The sequence below is a fragment of the Aedes albopictus genome, chromosome 2 (assembly GCF_035046485.1).
Source record: "Aedes albopictus strain Foshan chromosome 2, AalbF5, whole genome shotgun sequence".
Taxonomy (NCBI): domain Eukaryota; kingdom Metazoa; phylum Arthropoda; class Insecta; order Diptera; family Culicidae; genus Aedes; species Aedes albopictus.
Genome location: NC_085137.1, coordinates 113749916 through 113769217, shown reverse-complemented (window position 1 = coordinate 113769217; position 19302 = coordinate 113749916).

Here is a 19302-nt window from a genome sequence, read left to right as displayed (position 1 = left end):
TAGTTCGCAAATATCTCGCTTATGGCGCTCGCATCATTATTGCTCCTGTTTGACGTTTGCTCACTGCCGCCATCTACTCAGCGGATTTTCGAAACACAGCGCAATTAGCATTGGGAGATTATACTTTCGTGACGATGATTTTAATCGTTCTTCGTTCCAAGTGATACGTCTGTTTGTCTGTGCTTAAACTCTTAAAAAACAGCCGCTATCTTGAATTTTGAGCCTGGAGCTTGGAAATTCTGGTCGCTATTTTTGGACTCCAGACTTCTTCCCCATACCAGATACACCCATATTTCATGGTCTAGAGCCTAAAACTCCATTAAACAGAAGTCATTTTGAGTTTTGAGTTGTCATCTTGGATTTTAGACCACCATCTTGGATACTCTGTCGTTTTTGGAGTCCAGATTTTTTCCCCATATCAAATATACCCATATTGCATGGTTTCAAGCCCTAAAACTCCATTAAACAGTCGCCATCTTGAATTTTAAGACGCGATCTCGGATAATTTTGTCGCCATCTTGGATATTTTAATCGTCATTTTTGGACTCCAGACATCTTTCCAATACCAAATATACATATATTGCATGGTTTTAGAGCCTGAAACTCCATTAAACAGCCGCCATATTGAATGTTGAACCACCATTTTGGATTTTAGACCGACTTGGATATTTTGGTCGCCATTTTTTAAGCCTAGACTTCTTCCCCATTTCAAATATAACCATAGTGCATGGTGTCAGGTCCTGGAACTCCATTAAACAATCGCCATCTTGAATTTGGAGCCACCATCTTGGATATTAGACCGCCATCTTGGATATTCTGGTCACCATTTTCAAACTCCGGACATCTTCCTCATACAAAATATATCGATATTACATGGTTTTAGAGCCTGAAACTCCATCAAACAGCCGACATCTTGAATTTGGGGCCGCCATCTTGAATATTAGGCTGCCATCTTGAATTTTGGACCGAAATCGTAGACCCAGACAACCAGTAATCGTAAAGAATGTTGCATAAGATGATAAAGTGGAGGCCATATACGTGCATGCCTCCACTAAGGCGCATGTAAAATGTACGCATATCGCCTCCACTTTAACATCTTATACAACATCTTATACGATCACTGGCTGACTGGGGAGTTTCTGGTCTCCAGTGTTCAATCCGCAGAAAATTCGTAAACCATGCTAAAGGTTACAAAAATCGCCGCAGATTGATGTGTCGCATGATGCGTTGGTTCAGTTTTATATCCCTTTCGTGACGAACCAGCACAATTGTACTGTTGAGCGGTAACAGGTTTGCATTTTTTTTTATCTGTTAGGACTTTGTTTTAAGTGATGTTAACTGTTTCCATAATTCAGCCATTACTTATACTTGTATGTGTGTAAACAAACTTTTGTTTACGTTGCCTGTGGGATTTACCACAACAAAGTAAACAAAAAGTGGACAAAAACCGAAAAACATGAAAAGTTTTATCTGTCGCATATTTTTTATTTCCGATTCATCCAGGCAGATAAAGCTAGAAATTGCAAAATCCGCCAATGAGAAGTGCCTTAAAAATGAGTGAACTTTTTTTGCGCACAGACACTCATACAGACACACATACAGACATTATCTCAATTCATCGAACTGGATTGATTTAGTATATGTGACTTGACCCTCCAAGGCATCTATCGAAAATTGGATTTTTAAGTGAACACTCAGTACACTTCGCTGTACGAGAAAGGCTAGACAATATTTTCGAGCTTATTTGCTTGAGAAAACTAAGATATTTAACAAAACCGATAGATTGAAAGATCTTTTTTTGATAGAAAATTATATAAACTTTCGAATGAGGGTTAAAAACTGCGATAAGTTTGACCATTTTCAAGTTATAGCCAGCTATGCTTGCCTGAAGCATAATCAAAAACATGTAAATTTTCAGTTACTACGTCACGGTTGATATTTGACCATATGCGTACACATTTTTTTCACCATTTATGATCCTCCATCACTTCTTAAAAAGTTTGAATTCACCCATCAGGACCCGCCGGAAACGGTTCCGGAACACTACCGGTTCTGATATGGTCTGAGACTATTTTCCTGCTTACCGTTCATCAGATTATCGAAAATGCCGTGGTTTGATGTGTCGCATGCATGGGTTTGGTTCTCTTTTATATTTTACACTTTCCGGCGGGACATTCGGAACCGGTTCCGGAACACTACCGATTCAGATATGATCTGATACTATTTTCCTGCTAACTGTGTATCAGGTTACCGAAAATGCCACTGTTTGATGTGTCGCATGAATGAGTTATGTTCAATTTTATATTTGGCCACTTCCGGCGGGACACCCAGAACGGTTCCGGAACACTACCAGTTCTGATATGGTCTTATACTGTTTTCCTGCTAACCGTTCATCAGGTTATCGAAAATGCCGCTGTTTGATGTGTCACATACATGGGTTTAGTTCTCTTTTATACATGGCAACTTCCGGCGAGACATCCGGAACCGGTTCCAGAATACTACCGGTTCTGATATAGTCTGAGACTATTTTCCTTCTTACAGTTCATCAGATTATCGAAAATGCCGTGGTTTGATATGTCGCATGCATGGGTTTGGTTCTCTTTTATGTTTGGCCATTTCCGGCGGGACATCCGGAACCGGTTCTGAAACACTACCGGTTCAGATATGGTCTGAGACTATTTTCCTGCTTACCATTTATCAGATGATCGAAAATGCCGTGGTTTGATATGTCGCATGCATGGGTTTGTTGCTTTTTCATGTCTGGCCCCTCCCAGGGGTACCGATCCGGAACACCTAAATGGCCATAACTCCGGAACGGCTGGACCGATCCGAACCATTTTCAATAGGAAACAATGCGACTATATGCCACGTCGAATGAACCGTCGGTCATTAAAATCGGTTGAGGTTTACTGCCAAAAAGTGATGTGAGTTTTTTGTACACACACATACACACATACACACACACGCACACACATACACACATACACACATACACACATACACACACAGACATCCCCTCAATTCGTCAAGCTGAGTCGATTGGTATATGTGACTCAACCCTCCGGGCCTTCTATCAAAAAGTAATTTTTGGAGTGAACATATAGCCTTTCCAGTACACTTAGTGTACGAGAAAGGCAAAAATTGGTAGAATACTAAAATCCATTTTATTTCAATTTTCCCCGATGAAAGATTTTCTACCCCACAGAATCTTTTTCTACACGCTTAAGGCTAACTTATAACGAAAAAATATTTTAGGTACATGCAACTTCGATAATAATCGTGTTTCAGCACACCGTGCGCCATATCGTCATACAGTACTCCCAACTAACACCTTCATGACTAATTAATTCATCATGATGCTGAATAATATTTGGATAATTATCAGATACAACCTTGTTCGGGTTTTGTACACACAAATTTATAGAAATTATAAAGCATAGGGTTGTGTACCAACTGAACCGTTTGTTGTTAAAAGCGTTTTATAAAGCTGTTATTCAGCTTCATCAAAAATGATTTGATTTTTTTTTTATTTCCACGAGAGTTTATGATTGGCACTTATGATATGAACAACTATTACGAAATAATGACTACATACATTTACCTAAATCAAGATTTGAACTCCAGGCCCGTAGATTGTTAGTCCTGTGCGTTCATGCGATGGTTAAGCCGCAAAAAACGATAATTAATTAATTTGATTATGTCATCGAGCAACGGACTCATGTTCCGTAACCGGTCGTTTGAGAACGTCGCGACCCGTTGGAAGCTTCCCGCTCACCACGCGATCTCTTCGACACAGTCGTCGATGAGAGGTGTGTGGACTTTCAACATATTAAAAACAATGCGCTCTTGCCTAGGCTTTACATATACAATAGATGCGTAGTGTGGATGTGCATCTAATCCATCCGAAAGGGGTGCAGTTTGTGAAAAAGATAACCTCAGAATTTCGAGTTGAACTTGAATTCAGGTTAGTCACTACGCCTTCGAGTCTTCTCGTAGCGTAGCGGCAACGCGCCTGTCTATTGAGTAGGAGTCGTGAGTTCGAGTCTCACCGAGCGGACGAGTAACTTTTTCACAAATCTCATCTCAATTTGTACATTTCATACTCACGCCAGTATTTGTAAAGTCTAGCTCCTGAAAAGTGTTTTAAATTATCATTATAAATACCGATACGACGACTACTTTTTAATTTGAAAAAGCATTTTACAGTAATGTGTACTTACCTTACCGGTCCGGCTAAGGCCTGGGTGGCCTCTGCTGTACATAGTAGCCGCCTCCATTCCATTCGGTCCATGGCTGTTTGCCTCCAGTTCCGCACTCTGCGTAGGATCCGCAGATCGTCCTCCATTTGGTCGACCCACCTAGCTCGCTGCGCTCCACGTCTTCTTGTACCGGTCGGATGACTTTCGATAACCATTTTAGTCGGGTTGCTATCCGACATCCTGATGACGTGACCCGCCCACCGTAGCCTCCCGATTTTCGCGGTATGGACGATGGTTGGTTCTCCCAGCAGCTGATGCAGTTCGTGGTTCATTCGCCTTCTCCAAGTCCCGTCTTCCATCTGCACTCCGCCGTAGATGGTACGCAACACCTTCCGTTCGAAAACTCCAAGGGCGCGTTGGTCCTCTGCACGTAGGGTCCATGTTTCGTGCCCATAGAGGACGACCGGTCTAATCAGCGTTTTGTAGATAGTTAACTTCGTGTTACTGCGAACTTTATTCGATCGTAGAGTTCTGCGGAGTCCAAAGTAGGCACGATTTCCTGCCACAATGCGCCTCTGAATTTCTCTGCTGGTGTCGTTGTCGTCGGTCATCAGTGAGCCCAAGTACACGAATTCTTCAACCGCCTCGATTTCATCACCGTCGATATGAATTCGGGTTGGCGGGCGCGGTGATTTCTCCCTGGAGCCCTTTGCCATCATGTACTTTGTCTTCGACACATTAATGACTAATGCGATTCGCCTGGCTTCACTCTTTAGTCGGATGTACGTTTCCACCATCGTCTCAAATTTACGAGCAATAATATCAATATCATCGGCGAAACCAAGCAGTTGAACGGACTTCGTGAAAATCGTCCCACTCGTGTTTATCCCCGCTCTTCTTATTACACCCTCCAAAGCAATGTTGAACAGCAAGCACGAAAGACCATCACCTTGCCGTAACCCTCTGCGAGATTCGAAGGGACTCGAGAGTGTCCCTGATATTCGAACTACGCACATCACTCGATCCATCGTCGCCTTGATCAACCGTATCAGTTTATCCGGGAATCCGTATTCGTGCATAATCTGCCATAGCTGTTCTCGATCGATTGTATCATACGCCGATTTGAAATCGATGAACAAGTGATGTGTGGGCACGTTGTATTCGCGGCATTTCTGCAACACCTGGCGGATGGCGAACATCTGGTCCGTTGTAGCGCGTTCACCCATAAATCCAGCCTGATATTGCCCCATGAACTCTCTTGCAATCGGTGATAGTCGGCGGCATAAAATTTGAGAGAGTATCTTGTAGGCAGCGCTCAGTAGTGTGATCGCGCGGTAGTTCCCGCAATCCAACTTGTCGCCCTTTTTGTAGATGGGACGCACGATACCTTCCATCCATTCCTCCGGTAATACTTCCTCCTCCCAAATCTTGGTAATGACCCAGTGTAGTGCTCTCACCAGTGCTTCTCCACCGTATTTTAGAAGCTCGCTTGGTAGTTGATCTGCTCCAGCGGCTTTGTTGTTTTTCAACCGGCCAACCTCCTCCTCAATCTCTTGAAGGTCAGGGACCGGAAGTCTTTCGTCCTGTGCACATACTCCTAGATCGGTTACCACGCCACCTTCGGTACTTGCAACGTCGCCATTGAGGTGCTCATCGTAATGCTGCCGCCACCTCTCGACCACCTCACGCTCGCTCGTGAGAATATTCCCGTGATTATCTCGGCACATGTCGGCTTGTGGCACAAAGCCTCTGCGCGAGCGGTTCAGCTTCTCGTAGAACTTTCGTGTGTCCTTAGCGCGGTACAGCTCTTCCATCGCTTCGCGATCTCGTTCTTCCTGCTGGCGCTTCTTCATCCGGAAGACTGAGTTCTGCCTGTTCCGTTGGTAGGGCCACTGCTAACTGCTGCGCGTAGTCTTGAGCCACTTCTACGTTACGAAGTTGCTCGATGTTGAGCCGCGGCGTTCGACTTCGACGCGTGGTGATAACTGTCGAAAGTTTTGAGTGCATGCATACAGCGACTAGATAGTGATCCGAATCTATATTCGCACTGCGGTATGTGCGGACGTTGGTTATATCTGAGAAGAATTTACCGTCGATTAGAACGTGGTCGATTTGGTTTTCTGTTTGATGGTCGGGTGATCTCCAGGTGGCTTTGTGGATATCTTTGCGGGGGAAGAAGGTGCTTCGGACTACCATACCACGGGAGGCTGCAAAGTTTACGCATCGCTGGCCGTTATCATTCGATACGGCGTGCAGGCTGTTTCGCCCGATTACCGGTCTGTACATTTCCTCCCTTCCTGCCTGCGCGTTCATGTCGCCGACAACGATTTTCACGTCACGTGGTGAGCAACCATCGTATGTTTGCTCTAACTGCGCGTAGAACGCTTCTTTCTCGTCATCGGGTCTCCCTTCGTGTGGGCAGTGGACGTTGATGATGCTGTAGTTGAAGAAACGGCCCTTAACTCTCAACGTGCACATCCTTGCGTTGATCGGCTGCCACCCGATCACACGTTGTCGCATCTTGCCCAACACTCCAAATCCTGTTCCCAGTTCATTGGTGGTGCCACAGCTTTGGTAGAAGGTAGCCGCTCGATGCCCGCTTTTCCACACTTTCTGTCCAGTCCAACAAAGTTCCTGCAACGCCACGATGTCGAAGTTGCGGGGATGTAGTTCGTCATAGATTATCCTGTCACATCCTGCGAACCCTAGTGACTTGCAATTCCATGTTCCAAGTTTCCAATCGTAGTCCTTATTTCGTCGCGTGGGTCTTTGCCGATTGTATCGAGTCGTATTTTCTCCTATGTTATTCGCAATGGGGATTTTTACGGGTGGCTTATTGGGCCTACGCCAACACTCCTGTCTCGCCGGAGGGCCATCGTGCCAGTTCTGTTTAACGTTCCAACCAACACTGGGACGACCACGCTGATGGGGCTACCACCTTGGATCTAGCTGGGCGTGGTGCAGCGTTTCTTACTCAGCCGCTGGATGCCAGAACAGACGCTGTTTGAGCCGCACCTCCTTGGTGAACAGACACTCGGATCGTACCTCCTCAATCTAGCTGAAGTCAGAAGGACAACAGTGCCCAGGCTACGCTACCAGCTAAGCACACAACTCTTAGCTGGCGGTCTTTGTCATCGCTTGACCCGTGGAAGCATGAGGTAGGAACTTGTGAGGACCAGAGCAATATTGAACGCTGCAGTAATGTGTACAGCATAATTTTAGTTCAGCTATCGTTACTATTATGAAGCATCAATTCAGCATGCATGCTGGTTTGTGGCTTACGATTTTTATTTGGGGCTTCTAATTGCATAACTATCCCATATGAATAAGAAAACCATCAATTTTGGGACTGATATGCGATTACAGACAGTGTACCACTGCGTTCAGCCACGTTCATGTGTTTTCCGTTTGGAAATGGTTCCTTGGCAGAGGTTCACATTGGTACGTAGATTGCCGTTTGGTACACGTAACAATAGTACGGCAATTGGATTACCAATGTGTGCATCATATGGTAGATTGGTGGTATTCCTGTTTGTATTCAAACGTAAACCAACAGCGGTAAGATTTTCCAACAAGTAGCCCAATGTCAAGGGGAGCTTTTGGATCCTAGGCTAGCAAATGGCAAAAGTTAGACATCTAACTGATGATCCTGATCGTCATTCTCAAGTGATGGAATGAACATAACAATTTACCAAGCAAGTGGTTAAAGTTTTTGATTGCATTTCCCAAGGGGCATGTCAAAGTTATTGTTTAAATCCTTCTGCACAATGCGTAAACTTCGTTTTTTTAATAGCGTTAAATGGATCACTAAAATAACTAAAACGGCCGCTATGAAATGAACAGATAGCGCCACCGTAGCCTTGTGTGTTTGACGTAACTCGACAGCTGTCACTGTGTTAATGTCCATATACGGTGGCGCTTTTGTTTTGATGCGGTGACTAGCGGAAAAGTCAGCTTCAATGATCCATTGAAACCATGTCATAAAACTCTGAACAAACTGGTGTTTCTTGTGACCACGTTATACTTTCACATAACCCGACAAAAAAAAATATTTTTGTATCTGTTAAATCTATAGGTTTATTTATAGACTCAATATTCCATAACACACAGAGCCAAAACCGTTTCTTAACACAAACTGTTTTTCTGCAACCTTGTTCAACTTCAGCAAGCATTGTGTTGTTCATGCATGCATCGCTCCTGTAAGGGGTGAGTATCGCAGTATAATCGATCGCGTTCGCTAGTGTCTCGTACAAAAACGAAACCAATATACGCATGGATGTTTTTAGCGATATGCCGACGGATGCACGAGTGAATGATTAGCGATCGGTGAGTTTGTTCATTGTTTTATTTATTTATTTTTTCACCATCTTCAACCTAACTAGTTGTACAGACTGATACTTAATCTCCTATCTGCAGCATTATCCTTCTCGATGCTAGTGTCTCCAACTACATCAGCATGCATCGGTTTTCGTATGGGGGTAACCTCACAGCGTCATTCCATGGCAGGCGCCGTAAGGTTTATCGCACGAATGATCGTTGGACGCGCTCAACTCTACTACAGTGAACTTGGAAATACGGAGCCCAAACTACGAACCACTGCACAGTAGACTGTCTTCATTGCATAGACATCATGGAAGGATTTTGTAGTTCGTCGCAAAAAGCCAAGTAGAGAGAATTGATTGATTTGTCTTGATTAAAGAGACTTTCAGCCCTTGGCTGGTTCGTCTCTAAAGTAGAGGGAAGGCCTTTGCCGTTGTAGCAGAAATGATCTCGTTAAATTTAAGTTTACTGTCGACAATGATTCCCAGATCTTTCATGGTGGTTACTGGTTACACAATCTAGTTCATGAAAATCGATCAAGTAACATTGGTGCATCGGTGTTTGAGATCGCCTGAACGATATTGTTTTTCATTTACCGGAATTAACTTCCATCCCATTAGCACGACGTTATGTTGTCCAAATCACGTTGCAAAATGCAGCAATCCATACGAGTAGTATCGCTAAGTATCGCTCTGAAGATTTTGTGCCTTTTGTGTGATTGGCGTCGGAGTATTATTGAAAACACTTTTGAAGAAGTCGGCAAACAAATTTGCTGACTTTTCTGCGCAACTGGCTTGGATATTCTGGTATTGGATTTCATATGGCAAACTAATCGAATTTCGCTGACTTTTAACAAATGACCAGAGTGAGGCAGGGATGATCTTAGCATTAATTTCCAATGCGCTGCATCCAAATGCAGTGTCGAAAATTCCCGTTCTATTGTCCGAAGTTAATCCCTATTTTCTTCGGATCGATGCTTAGAAAATCGTTTGCGGACCTAACGAAGCCTATTTCGCAATGCCCGAAGTTCGTTTTTTCCACCATGATTGGTTGCAGCTACGGTTCGTGCGACGATTCCTACGGGGAACATTCTCACGGATAATACTGTAGATCCTGTCATAGAAGACGTTAAGGCGAAACTGGATCCATTTCCTCACTTTTTGGTTTTTGATTTTTTTTTTAATAACGAAGCAATATTTTCAAAATCGGTATTCGTGCACATGTAGAGTATGGCTCAAGGTATCTCCTGATTTTTTTTTTTCAGATGGAAAATGTTTTTAGTTTTCGCAGAAACCATTTTTGAACAAAATTTCACAAAAAAATGGTTTCTGCAAAAACGAAAAACATTTTCCACATGAAAAAAAAAATCAGGAGATTCCTTGATCCATACTCTACATGTGCACGAAAACCGATTTTGAAAATATTGCTTCGTTATTTTATAAAAAATCAAAAACCAAAAAAATTAAAAAATGCTTCCAGTTTCGCCTTAACAGCGCCTGACCCAGTGCACAAAACTGACATGGTTTACAAAACGGCAGATAACTTTTAATAGGAGGAAAATACTTCTCTAATTTTTTGAGATATTTTGTATAAATGTCCCAGCTTTCTATTGACGAAAAAAATGAAAAACGGTGTTTGCCCACATAGCGAAAAAAAGTTTTGGCATTTAAAATCAAGATGGCGGCCGAAATCAATATGTCCGACCCAACTTTTTACAAATGCAAAAAGTACCTCTATCTATTCTTTTTGCCTTTCTCGTACACTAAGTGTACTGGAAAGGCTATATGTTCACTCCAAAAATGACTTTTTGATAGAAGGCCCGGAAGGTCGAGTCACATATACCAATCGACTCAGCTCGACGAATTGAGGTGATGTCTGTGTGAGTGTATGTGTGTATGTGTGTGTGTATGTGTGTGTACAAATAAACTCACATCAGCTTTTGGCAGTAAATCTCAACCGATTTTAATGACCGATGGTTCATTCGACGCGGCATCTGGTCCCATTGTCTCCTATTGAAAATGGTTCGGATCGGTCCAGCCTTTCCAGAGTTATGGCCATTTAGGTGTTCCGGATCGGTACCCCTGGAAGGGGCCAGACATGAAAATGCGCCAAACCCATGCATGCGACCCATCAAACCATCGCATTTACGATTATCTGATGAACGGGTAGCAGAAAAATAGTCTCAGATCATACCTGAACCGGTAGTGTTCCGGAACCAGTTCTGGGTGTTCCCCGGAAGTGGCCAAATATCAAATTGAACATAACCCATGTATGCGACACATCAAACAGCGGAATTTTCGATAACCTGATAAACGGTTAGCAGGAAAACAATATCAGACCATTTCTGAACCAGTAGTGTTCCGGAACCGGTTCCAGATGTCCCACCGGGAGTGGCCAAATATAAAAGTGAACCAAACCCATGCATGCGAAACATCAAATCACTGCTTTTCCAATAACCTGATGGCTGGTTATTAAGGAAGCAAGCTCAGATCACATACGGGACTGCCGGTTGTATTCCGGAACCAGTTCCGGGTGTCTCGCTGGAAATGGTCAAATATAAAAGTGAACCAAACCCATGCATACGACACATCAAACAGCGGCATTTTCGACAACCTGATGAACGGTTAGCAGGAAAACAGTATCAGACCATATCTGAACCGGTAGTTGTCCGGGACCGGTTCCAGGAGTCCCAACGGATGTGGTCAAATATAAAAGAATACCAAACCCATGCATGCGATACAACAAATAGCGGCTCTTCTGATAATCTGATGACTGGTTATCAAGGAAATAGTTTAGGACCACATTAGGGACAGCCGGTAGCGCTGTAACCAGTTCCGGGTGTCCCTCCGAAAGCGGCCAAATATGAAATTGGACTGTACCAATATATGCGACACAGCAAAGCTTGGATTTTTCGATAACCTTATGAACGTTAGCAAGCAAACAGGTTCAGATTGGTGAAAAAAATGTTTTACGCATATGGTCAAATCTCAACCGTTACGTAGTAATTGATCCTTACATGTTTTTGATTTTGCTTGCCTCAAACTGGCTATAACTTGAAAATGTTAAAACTTGAAATTTGAAAGATTATTAAATTTGCTACCAAAAAAGATCATGGAATCTATTGGTTTGGTTAGATAACTAAAGCAATAAAGCTCGAAAGTAGTGTTTGGCCTTTCTCGTACACTTAGTGTACTAAAAAACTATATGTTCACTCAAAAAAAGATTTTTCGAAAAAAAAGGCTGGGAGGATCAAGTCGCATATACCAATCAACTCAGTTCGACGAATTGAGATTATGGGCATGTATGTATGTGCGCAAAATAAGTTATGGCCATTTCAGTGATCCAGACCAGCACCGGTAGAACTGGCCGTATATAAAACTGAACTAGCCCTATCATGCGATACATCAAACTGCGCGATTTTTGTAACCTTTAGCATGATTGGCGAGTGTGGCATAATGTGGAATAGTGTGGAAATCAACACTGGAGACCAGAAGCTCCACGATGTCGGCCCAAAATTCAAGATAGCAGCCAAATGTTCAAGGTGGCGGCTCACAATTCAATATGGCGGCTGTTTAATAGAGATTTAGGCTCTTAAAGCATGCTATATGGGAATATTTGATATGGGGAAGATGTTTGGACTCTTAAAATGTTGAATAGAATATCCAAGATGGCGGTCTGAAATCCAAGATGGTGGCTTCAAATTCAAGATGGCGTCTGTTTAAAGAAGGTTAAGGCTCTAAAACCTTGCAATATGGGTATATTTGGTATGAGTAGGATGTTCGGTGTCAGAAAATGACGACCAGAATGTACAAGATGACGATCTAAAATCCAAGATGGCGGCTTCAGCTTCAAGATGGTTGCTGTTTGATGGAGATTTAGGCTCTAACGGCTGATTAATGAAGTTTTAGGATCTAAAACCATGCAATATTGGTATATTTGGTATGGGTCCAGAGTCCAAAATGGCGATCAGGATATCCAAGATTCAATTCAAATTCAAAATCGCGGCTGTTTAACCTTGCGTAACTCGCGCGGTTAACTACCTGCGTCAGCACCACGCTAATGCTGAGTACAAAAAGCGAGATTTTATCAACGTGTTGTACAAAATACAACAGCGCGATCGTTCGAGGGTTAATGGAGTTTTAGGGGCTGAAATAATGCATTATTGGTATATTTGGTATGTGAATGATGTCTGGATTCCAAAAATGGCGACTAGAATATCCAAGATGTTGGTCCAAAATTCAAGATGGTGGCTCCAAATTCAAGATGGCGGCTGTTTAATGAAGTATATTTTTCGTAGGGAAGATGCCTGGACGCCAAAAATGGCGACCAGAACATCCAAGATGGCAATCTTAAATCCTAAATGACGGGTTGAAATTCAAGCTAGCGTCTTTTTCTTAAGAGTTTGTTTCTCAAACGTTAAAAGCTAGATAAACGATATGATTTCTGATATCATGAAATGGATTTCTGTTAATTGTATGAAAGTGCGATATACATCAACATTTCGCTTGAGTTTTATTGAAATGGGGTTTCGAAGGCACGAGAAAGGCGCCATCACCGCTAGGTGGATTAATTAGGGTTTTTTTTTTAATAATTGCTAACATTTTTTTAATTGTGGACTGTTATATGTAATTGCACAACTCAACTGAAAATTGTTCATGTATGAAATATATGTGTTAAAAGAGCATTAAGACACAACCCTACGGGGCGTTTGCAATCAATTTTTGCGTTAATCTTATATTTACCGTCACCACACCAGGTCCGCTTATTTTTCTGCTCTACCCGCAAGGCTAGAACTGCAGCAGTTTGAACCCCATCGATAATCATCCCGAATCAACCAGAGATCTACGCACCACAACAAAGGGTTCATTCAAATATTACGTAACGCAAAATTTGCCAATTTTAGACCCCCTCCCTCCCCCACGTAACAACTTTTGTATGTAAAAATTTGAAATTTTGTATGAAGCGTAACGCAGCGCTGGACCCCCTCCCTCCCCCCTTAGCGTTACGTCTTGCGTTACGTAATATTTGAACGAACCCAAAGTAATTGAATGAAATTTTCAAGCACTTACCCCTTCAAATTGAACCAATACGTCTACGTTGACCGTGAATTCGTTTGCATCCTGGTGTAGCTCTTTGTCCCACATCGTCATTTTTTGGAACTGTTAACAACCGCTGCTGCGATAGTTGTACAAAATCAACCGCCAGTGAATGTGAACTGCTTTGGAACGCTGACACAGAGATACGAAGTGCTCAATCGCCATTCAAAGCGTCTTAATGCTGATGGTTTCTGTCCAATCATGTTTGCACATTTTGAACGTCTTGCCTCGCCGCCCAAACCTATGAACGAAAACATTTTGTACTTCGTATACGTAAAATCAGCATATTAGTAGTTCCGTGTCAAAAATTGAGCTCAATTCTAGCTAGCAGGCCAACTGCCCATTCGTGGCACTCGCACCGTTTTGTTCAAGTTTGACGTTTGCTCACTGTCGCCACCTAGTTTATGGCTGGCCAAACTCAGTCCTTTTAGTATTGGGCGAACATGTCTCCGAGACTATGATGCGAACCCAAAAAGGTTCGAAGTGTTACGTCTGTTTGTCTGTGGGTACAGCATCAAACTAGGCCATTTTGTATGAAAATCGGCGTTTGGCCGATCAATTATGCACCACAGCGTAATGTTTGGGAAGATAGGCCTTTTCAGCTGACAGGTTTGTGCATGCCACTGTTTACAACTGCCGAACAAAGGCGCAAACGCTAGTATGTCATTTTCATAGAAGAACTGTCAAATGCCCCCCAAAATCAGCTGATTTTAAACGGGGCCGGATCACAACGTCCGAGGCCATACAGACCCGGACATCAAGTCGCGTTTTATTGCGAAATAGCGTCCAAAAGTTTGGTTGCGTCATAATATCCTATGTGCCTTCTTTCCTTGGACTTCGTGGCGTACCTGCAAGTTCGGACGTTATGCCCCGAAAAAAATGCGCCATAAAGCCCTGGGACTTTATGGCCTTGGACGTTATGATACTGCGCCATTTTAAACGTCTTCTGATTAGGCCTATTGAGAAGCCCATCCTGTATTTCTAAGCTAGTTGAGACATTCACTGTCAACACTATGCCGCTAGTGATCGCGAAAAGAAATTGTTATTGAAGGTCAACTTCCATTGAGCTCGAGCAACCGGTTTAAATGTACCCGGTCACATAAAATGAAAACAATAATTGTTAATTATTAGTAGTTTGCAATTAATGGAACACTTTCACCAATTCGGGTACCCTCCCTAGGCCTTCAATATATTTAAACACTTCAAAGACCGCATTGTTGTCGGCTCACCGCTCTACCCGTCGCAGCGCCAATAATTCCGCACCATCGCGAATTTAATGGCCCAAAGCAATGAACTTGAACACAAAACAGCTCTTCAACAGCAGAGAGTGTGGCGGTGCGGTGCGATGTTTACCTACTACATGTTGTCGCTGCTTTGGATGCACCATTCAATTTCGTGTTTTGGATGCTGATTTTCTTTCCGCGCCGCAACTGCACCACCAGGCATCGATCGACTCTTCCACCCCAACGTTTGTTTTCGTGTGCCTAGGCAGGTTGGGACTCTGAAAAACTAATTGTTTTCGGTTGATGAGCAAGGCGCTTGTTAATCGTTGAACAAAAATTACATAATCCGGGATTATCGAATCGATCGTTTTTTGATCAAATGTTAGTCTAAGCAAGAAACCGATGCTTCGTTTAGAGCTCACTTATAAGTAGGTATACCTACTCTTTGCCCACTCCGGGCAGTCCAGTGCAGTGGGAGTCGGAGTTCAGAGCGGTTATTGTGATGTTTGTCTGAACAGGGCCGATCAATGAGAGACCGACGTCGGTCGGTAGATATGACCATTCACTGTTGTTGGGGTCAACCGATTCAAATTTTGCCCAAAAGTACCGCGCGCGCTGTGCCCATCGAGTTCATTGAGATGTTGCATAAAATTGGATCATACCATGGCGGGTGAATCGTTTAATGAACTGAAACTAAAAGCTTATTAGGCCACGTTTTAGTGGGTATATAAAGGAAGACAATGCGCGGGCAAAAAAAGTTTAAACTCAATTACGGAGTCAGCTGTGAAGATGCATCTGGTGGCTTTTTGCGATTTACTTGAACTATTCCTCGTTTATGATGTTTAGTTGTTACGTGCTGCTTGCCCAGTCAGCGATGTGTCAGTGGGTCGCTTCTGTTTGTTTGAAGCGTGAGCAAGACACGTATTAGATGAATATGGAAACAGATGGATAATTTATACATTCGTGACCATTTATGTGCGTGTATCCTTATCTCGCGTGTTGTTCATATAGTGTTTGTTTTTTGAAAGTCAAGCCCTTGAGCACAAAGTGAATGAGATAAGTGAGTATCCTCATGGCGCTGTGTCTGAATGGCGCTATTATGATGGCCCTTGAACGTATTTAATTTTCGGGTATCTTAGACCGTACTAAAAAGGAATAAATCTATCCACGTAACGGTGGTGACACTTGATTTACGAATTTATTTCAACCTCCATGAAGATCCGGTAAAAGAGCCTGTGATAAGGCTCCGCGTTGGTGGCCACCAGCAATTAATGCTATATCTCGGCCTGATAGCAAGACTGGCACATTACCGCGAATTGCGGAACAAAAGTCGACAAGCCATCCGAGATGTCAAAAGAGCCGAAATGTAAAAAAAAAAACTTCAATCCCTATCCCAAGTAACAAAATTAATTTTATAATGCTTTTGAAGTATTCTTCAACACCTGTTCTTTAAAACCATCAACTCAACCATAAACCCGCCATAAGACCAAAGAGGCCCATCCTAAGATGCTCTTGAAGAGTTGTTTTTAAATTTCTCTTAAAACTTAGTGTACTTCCCAAGTTGTCCTCAAGGCGAATTGCTCTCTCCTTGTAGAATTCTTCAAGTGCACGATAAAACGATAATAAATTTGTCAGTGTTGTTGCTGATGACGCTTTTATGTCGACAGAAAAGTTTGGTGAATTAAATTGAAATTAAAAACACAATGAAAATGACACATTATTGTAATCGGGATTAATTTATTACACAAATTGGAAATATTTCCGTGTAGTAACAAGGATGCCAAATGCCAAGCAAAATTCATCGTATATATGTTGCAAGATACTTCCAAAATCTGCAACGCGCTTCCATTATAACGCACTAATAAAATATTTAAAAATATTATTCCTGGTCATGCGAACATTGCTCATGAGTTTTCTCAACATGGCATCCATCGATGGTTTTAATCAACATCACCATAAGATCTTCTTAAATTTCTTTCAACTCATGCCAGAGCTAAAAGCATAACTCAAGACTACTAGGATTTATAACATTCTCAATGCAGCGTAATTGGCCTCCATCAAGAACGTCTTAAATTTATTTCATCTTAAGCAAGGGTAAGAAGTATTACTCAAGAGTACTCAGGTTTATAACGCTCTTGATGTAGAGTTATGCAAACTCCGCCGAGAACGTCATAAATCATGTACGCAAAATTGTAAACAAACAATAAATTATCGCACCACGGTGGATTTTGTGAATATCGTCCGATGAATTTAATAGGGCACTGCACGCCGCGGTTGCTAGGGAAAATTCTTTTAAGTCCTTGACGTTTCGTGGCCTTGTTGTTTACGATTTGGACTTAGAAAAATTTTGCTGGTTTTACTGAGGTGCACCCAGGTGGGCAGGGTGGCTTTGATTGAAATTATCAACGCGTGGTTCGTGGGTGGCGGAATGCGCGCGTTCGGGCTCCTACTTGCAAGATTATGAAACCTGACTTGACTACAGTTATGAAGTTCAGCAATTTGTAAAGCATGATTAGCTGATGTCAGGATGAATCATTGACCACATGGTCACCACTGGCCACTCCGGGAACTTCCGGGATGACCCGAAACAACCTGGAGAACCGGTGATAGGGGTCAATTACGTTTATTTAGCAAAACATGATGAAAAACACCACGGCTCTTTTTTTATGATTTTTCGTCAATTCACTTGTGACTGCATAGCAATACTGGCCATGGTTCCCATGTGCCACTTCCGAAACTTTCGGGATGCCCTGAAGAACCGACATTAGAGGATAATCATATTCTAACAGAAAAATGTGTCATGCGACGGATCTTCCTTCATGAATTTTCATAGATATGTTTGAGGTTGTATCGATGCTAGACATGGCCCCCATTATTGGCCACTTCTGGAACATCCAGGTACCCCGACGGAAACGACAACAAAAGCTAATTACGATCATACAACAAAACATGTAATGTGACTTTCATGATTTTTAATTCCTATGTATGTGGTCGTATCAAAAGTGGCCACACTCTTGGTTGACCATTTCTGAAACTTTCTGGGGCGCCCTGAGGGAACCGATGGCCAGAATCAATTTGGTTCATTCAGCGACGGTTTCATCATGTTTTTCGAGAATATGCTTGTGGTTACTGCTAAAACTTAGAGAATGCCCTCAAGAGACTGATGGCATAATGAACAAACGCGTTCATATGACAAAATGTGGTGTGTAACGCATCTTGGCTAGGTCCAGAGAAATATCTGACAGGATAAAATAATGCCTGATGGAACTTCCGAAGGATTCCCTGGCGTAATTCCTGGAGGAATCCCTTTCAAAATGTTTGAAGGCATCCTCAACGGAATTTCTTGAGAAACGTCCATCTGGGAATTCCTCCGGGTTCTCCTCCTCCAATTCCTCCAGGAGTTTCTCTAAGAGTTCATTCTAAATTTTTTCCTTAAGTTAGTATGAGAGTTTTTTCCAAAACTTCTCCGGGAATTTCTTCTGTAATTCCGCACAACTCCTCTGGGAGTTTCTTCTTAAGTTCCTCTGGAATTCCCCCCGGCAGTCCCTTTTAAATTACACCAGGAGTTTTACGTAGAATTTCACTGTGAGTTTGTCATAATTTCCCCCGAGAGTTTATGCTGAAATTCTTCCACAGGCAGTTTCTCATGAAATTCCTCCGGGAATTTTCCCAGGAATTGCTACGGAAGATGCTTGTAGAATTTCTTTAGTTCATTCTAGAATATCTCTGGAAGTTCCTTCTGAAATTCCTCCGAGAGTTCATCCTGGAATTCTTCCGGGAGTTCACTCTGAAGTTCACGCGGAAACTCCAACGGTAGTTCGACCTAGAATTTATCTGTGAGTTCGCCATAGTATTCCTTCAGAGTACCATCCGGGAGTTTCCTCCTAGAATTCCTCTTGAAATTCCTCATGGAACTTCCTGGATCCCAAAAATGCTTCAGGAGTTTATCACAGAATTGCTCGGATGTTCCTCTTGAAAAACGTCCGGGAGTTCCTTCAGAAAATCTTCCGGAAGTTCCTCTGGAAGTTCGTCCTGCAATTTCTCCTAAAGTTGTTTCTGGAATTCTTTCTGGAAATTCTTCTGGAATCCTTCTAGGAGTATCTCTGGAGTTAATCTGAGAATTCCTCCTAAAATTCCTCCTTTCTTACCGAAATTTCTCTGAAGGGTCACTTTGAAACACCTTCTGAAATTCCCACAGGAGTTGCTCGTGAAATTTCTCATTAAATTTCACAGGGGACTCTACTTTTATTTCTTAGGGGGGTTTGCCTAAGAATATCTCTAGGAGTTTCTCCTAAAACTCTGGGACTTCCTATTGAAATTCCTTCTGGAGTTCCTCCTCCTCTGAGAGTTCACGCTGGAGCCCCTACGAGAGTTCATCCTGAAATCCTCCGGGAGTAAGTCATAGTATTACTTCGGATTCTCCACTTGAATACTCTCCACGAGTATCCTCCTGGTACCTCTATG